Raw genomic sequence first — 6,442 nt, 5'->3', positions numbered from 1 at the left:
AAGCTTTAATGAACAGAAATCACACAACTCCCACGTTATATGAAAATGACTTAGTAATTACCTTTAACAATAAAGTAAAAATGGCCCTAGACTCCCTGGCACCTACCAAACTAAAAAAGGTTGGAGCCAAGAGGAGAGCACCATGGAGAAACAGCGAAATTAATCTTCTTAAGAGAACATGGAGAAAGAGCAAATTACAGGTTGATCAGGATATTTTTAAAGAACATCTATCTGCCTTTAACTTGGCAATGCGAAATGCTAGGAAAAATCACTTCTCAAATATAATATCTACAAACAAGAATGTGGGTCTTGTTCTCGACAATTGATTGCCTTGTAAACCCTGCTCCTAGAACACTAGCCTCTGTCACCACATGCGAGGAATTTGCAGCCCACTTCAGGGATAAGATAACAAATATTAGAATGTGTATTACTCAGGCAAGACTAGGTTTGTGTAACACTGTAGATCCGCCACCACAGAACAGGACTATGAGCATGTTCACCATGATTAGTACTGAAACATTAGGCAAAATTGTGTCACAGCTTAAACCGTCTACGCAGTGGTGTGCCGTCAGGGCCAGCAAGGCCTTCTCTGCTGGCCTAAACATCATCAGAATATACATTTTATTTTATTATATTTTTTCCACAAATATGTATTAATGATTCCCCATAGTCTATTCTCTTCATTTCATAGCTTTCCTCTTGGTTGCGCTGCTTCCAGTCTCCGATTGAGATTTGGAGGGCTGGCCTTTATGTTAGAGCTTTTATCCAATCAAAATGTGTTGCTAGGGGGCTCCAAAATCTGCCCGCCTGCACACTAAACGGTGCCGCGAATTCGACCTGTAACTTAACGTTGGAACGAGAAAACCTGTGGCGTACCTAGTAAACCTACGTAGATGCGAGCAAAAGCAACAACGGCGCCTGCTGTAAGGCTCAATGATGTCAGCACCCAGCACGTCTTTTGATTGGATACGCACTATTGATACGCACTATTGATACGCACTATTGATATTCACTATTGAGATGCGTAACTATGCCGGTAGATGTGAAACTTTTGAAAGTGCGCAGGGAAACGGAGCTCCACAACGAAAGCTTTCGTTGACTGATCGATAATACTGATCGATTGTGTCCTGTTTTTGGGTAAACAATAACTTTCATTTAGGGGACACGATGAAAGCACCGAGTCCACAAACAGAGGAAACTACGTTGAGCTTCTTTCTTTTCTGGCTGAAAACAACCCAGATTTACATTACCACCTGTCCACAAACAAAGTGTTTACTGGGACGTCAGGCAAAATACAAAACGACCTGATTTTTGCTATTGCTGAAGTGATGGGAGAAGAGATCAAAATGGAGATTAAAAAGGCACCCTTTGTCGCTATTATGGTGGACGAGACGACAGACGTGGGTAATGTAGCGATCTTAAAGATGTTAGTTTAACACTCTTCATTGTAAATGCGGATTTATTGATTAAAAATGCTTCGGAAATATTTATATAACTCTGTTGTACTTGTCTGACTATGTTAAGGTGATGCAACGCCCGGTTATACTGTGTTTCTGTCTAGTTTCTAGAGCCATGTCGTCATAACGATGGTATTAAGAGGTAGAATAATTCAGGTAGGAATGTGTCGGACATCACTGAAGGCCTAGGTGTGAAATGCACCGCCCGCCACTGCGTCTACGTGTCCTCTTGACCCTATTCCTACCACCTTTTTTAAGGACATTTTTGAATCTATGTCTGATGACATACTAGGCATTGTAAATCACTCCCTACTAAAAGGGATTTTTCCAGCGGTGCTTAAAACTGCCCTGGTTAGACCCACCCTGAAGAAAAGTAACCTAGATCCTTTTGATCCAAAAAACTATAGACCAATATCCAATATCACTTTTCTAAGCAACATTTTTAAAAAGGCAGTGTACAAACAGCTTTATGAATTTTTAGTCTTAACTAATAGATATGACCCACTTCAGTCAGGTTTCCGATCATACCACAGCACAGAAACCGCTTTGCTTAAGGTAACTAATGACCTTAGGATTAATGCAGACTCGAAAAAACTCTCGATTCTTGTACTCTTAGACTTAAGTGCAGCCTTTGATACGGTAGACCATTACATACTTATTGAGAGACTTGAAAACTGGGTTGGCCTTTCTGGTCCGTTCTTAAACTGGTTCAGGACTTACCTGGCTGACCGAGACTACTTTGTAGCCCTTGGTGACCATAAGTCAAAAACTTATAGCGCAACCTGTGGAGTTCCCCAGGGGTCCATTTTAGGACCGTTGCTTTTTAGCCTATACATGCTACCCCTCAGTTCTGTTATCAAGAGGCATAGCGTTAACTACCATAGCTATGCTGACGACACTCAGCTTTATATCGCAGTAACTCCCAACGACTACGAGATGGTCGACCACCTGATAGATTGTATTGCTGATATTAATATTTGGATGACACAATATTTTCTCCAACTCAATCAAGAAAAAACAGAGGTATTGATCATTGGCGAGAAAACTGGGAGAGAGAAATTATCTGCACATTTGAAAACACTAGCTCTTAGTGTCAGGCTAGGAAATATAGAAATATATTAATAATACTATTAAAACATCCTTTTACCATTTAAGAAACATCACTAAGGTACAATCATTTCTCTCCTAGGCAGACACTGAAAAACGAATGCATGCGTTTGTTACTAGTAGGCTAGATTACTGTAATGCTCTCCTGACAGGTCTCCCCCCAAAAAATGTTCAGAATGCTGCTGCTCGTGTCCTTACTAGGACCAAACGAAGAGCGCACATCACACCTGTCCTGAGATCACTACCTGGCTCCCTGTCAGTTATAGAATAGACTTTAAGATCCTTTTACTAGTCTATAAATCACTCCATTGTGACGCGCCCAAATACATGGTGGACATGCTCATAAGATACACACCAGCTAGACCCCTAAGGTCTAGTGGCACGGAACTTCTAATAGTACCAGAAGCCAGGACCAGGAGATTTGGAGGATCAGCTTTTAGCATGCTCCTAGATTGTGGAACACCCTACCTGAGGGCCTGAGGTTGTCTAAAACTCAGGACATTTTTAAGTGAGACCTTAAAACCTACTTATTCAATGTCACCTTTTGTTACTAAGGGAGACATTGGACATTATAGAACTAGGATCACTATGCTATTACACCATACTCGTGCTTTGAGATCTTGTGTTGACAGGAAAAAGGACCTGGGTGCTGATGAGGCACTGTCAGCTCCCAGTAGCACCTAGAGCAGTACCAGAACCGGTACCAGGATGTACCTGGACCACCATCAGGTTGTATTGCTGTCATCTTTTTTGTGTTGTTGCATCATAACTGCGCTTGAGATTCTCTTTTGGCAGGACCTGTGCCCATGCTGGATGCAGAACGATGCAGATATAACACGAAATGTATGGACAGTGTGTACGCCTCTCTATGACATCAGAGCCTCTCTATGACATCAGAGCCTCTCTATGACATCAGAGCCCTCTCTATGACATCAGACCCTCTCTATGACATCAGAGCCCTCTCTATGACATCAGAGCCTCTCTATGACATCAGAGCCCTCTCTATGACATCAGAGCCTCTCTATGACATCAGAGCCCTCATTATGACATCAGAGCTTCTCTATGACATCAGAGCCCTCTTTATGACATCAGAGCCTCTATGACATCAGACTCTCTCTATGAGATCAGAGCCTCTCTATGACATTCAGACCCTCTCTATGACATCAGAGCCTCTCTATGACATCAGAGCCTCTCTATGACATCAGAGCCCTCTCTATGACATCAGAGTCCTCTCTATGACATCAGAGCCTATCTATGACATCAGAGCCCTCTCTATGACATCAGAGCCCTCTCTATGACATCAGAGCCCTCTCTATGACATCAGACCATCTCTATGAGATCAGAGCCTCTCTATGACATCAGACCCTCTCTATGACATCAGAGCCTCTCTATGACATCAGAGCCTCTCTATGACATCAGAGCCCTCTCTATGACATCAGAGCCTCTCTATGACATCAGAGCCCACTCTATGACATCAGAGCCCTCTCTATGACATCAGAGCCTATCTATGACATCAGACCCTCTCTATGAGATCAGAGCCTCTCTATGACATCAGATGGCCTCTCTATGACATCAGAGCCTCTCTATGACATCAGATCTGCCCTCTCTATGACATCAGACCCTCTCTATGACATCAGAGCCCTCTCTATGACATCAGAGCCCTCTCTATGACATCACAGCCTCTCTATGACATCAGAGCCTCTCTATGACATTCCAGAGCCCTCTCTATGACATCAGACCCTCTCTATGACATCAGAGGCCTCTCTATGACATCAGAGCCCTCATTATGACATCAGAGCCCTCTCTATGACATCAGAGCCCTCTCTATGACATCAGAGCCTCTATGACAATCAGAGCCCTCTCTATGACATCAGACCCTCTCTATGACATCAGACCCTCTCTATGACATCAGACCCTCTCTATGAGATCAGAGCCTCTCTATGACATCAGACCCTCTCTATGACATCAGAGCCTCTCTATGACATCAGAGCCTCTCTATGACATCAGAGCCTCTATGACATCAGAGCCTCTCTATGACATCAGAGCCCTCTCTATGACATCAGAGCCCTCTCTATGACATCAGTGCCTCTCTATGACATCAGAGCCCTCTCTATGACATCAGAGCCCTCTCTATGACATCAGAGCCTCTCTATGACATCAGAGCCCTCTCTATGACATCAGAGCCTCTCTATGACATCAGACCCTCTCTATGACATCAGAGCCCTCTCTATGACATCAGAGCCTCTATGACATCAGACCCTCTCTGAGATCAGAGCCTCTCTATGACATCAGACCCTCTCTATGACATCAGAGCCCTCATTATGACATCAGAGCTTCTCTATGACATCAGAGTCCTCTCTATGACATCAGAGCCTCTATGACATCAGACCCTCTCTATGAGATCAGAGCCTCTCTATGACATCAGACCCTCTCTATGACATCAGAGCCTCTCTATGACATCAGAGCCTCTCTATGACATCAGAGCCCTCTCTATGACATCAGAGCCTCTCTATGACATCAGAGCCTCTCTATGACATCAGAGCCTCTCTATGACATCAGAGCCCTCTCTATGACATCAGACCCTCTCTATGACATCAGATCCCTCTCTATGACATCAGAGCCCTCTCTATGACATCAGAGCCCTCTCAATGACATCACAGCCCTCTCTATGACATCAGAGCCTCTCTATGACATCAGAGCCCACTCTTTGACATCAGACCCTCTCTATGACATCAGAGCCCTCATTATGACATCAGAGCTTCTCTATGACATCAGAGCCCTCTCTATGACATCAGAGCCCACTCTATGACATCAGAGCCTCTATGACATCAGACCCTCTCTATGAGATCAGAGCCTCTCTATGACATCAGACCCTCTCTATGACATCAGAGCCTCTCTATGACATCAGAGCCTCTCTATGACATCAGAGCCCTCTCTATGACATCAGAGCCTCTCTATGACATCAGAGCCTCTCTATGACATCAGAGCCCTCTCTATGACATCAGAGCCCTCTCGATGACATCAGAGCCTATCTATGACATCAGAGCCCTCTCTATGACATCACAGCCCTCTCTATGACATCAGAGCCTCTCTATGACATCAGAGCCCTCTCTATGACATCAGAGCCTCTCTATGACATCAGAGCCCTCATTATGACATCAGACCCTCTCTATGACATCAGAGCCTCTCTATGACATCAGAGCCCTCTCTATGACATCAGAGCCTCTCTATGACATCAGAGCCCTCTCTATGACATCAGAGCCTCTCTATGACATCAGAGCCCTCTCTATGACATCAGATGCCCTCTCTATGACATCAGAGCCCTCTCTATGACATCAGACCCATCAGATAATATGCAAGGAACCTTTCCTGGATACATGGTGTACAGGTTTTTCGCCCTTGCTTGCTTGCTATGCGCCGGTGGTGCCGCCGGGGCACCTGCTTGGCCGTCCTTGTGCGGGGCCTTTATGGTCTGTGCTTGCTTGGCTGGGCCGGGTGTGCTGGTGGTGGGGCGGCGGGGACTCCCCGGGGGGGGGGGGGTGGGGGTCCACCGCTGGGTGCTGGTAGGCAAACTGGTTAGTAGTCGCTCTATGTGTAGAGGGCTGCAAGGGGATTTTCCTGGCTACATAGTGTACAGGTTTTTTACTTTTGCCTGCTTGCGGCTCTGTCAGTATGTGAAGCGCATTGACATCAGAGCCTATCTATGACATCAGAGCCCTCTCTATGACATCACAGCCCTCTCTATGACATCAGAGCCTCTCTATGACATCAGAGCCCTCTCTATGACATCAGAGCCTCTCTATGACATCAGAGCCCTCATTATGACATCAGACCCTCTCTATGACATCAGAGCCTCTCTATGACATCAGCGCCCTCTC

The sequence above is a fragment of the Nansenia antarctica genome (genome assembly GCF_963989245.1).
Source record: "Nansenia antarctica genome assembly, chromosome: 13".
Classification (NCBI taxonomy): Eukaryota; Metazoa; Chordata; class Actinopteri; order Argentiniformes; family Microstomatidae; genus Nansenia; species Nansenia antarctica.
Note: the sequence above shows the minus strand (reverse complement) of the source record.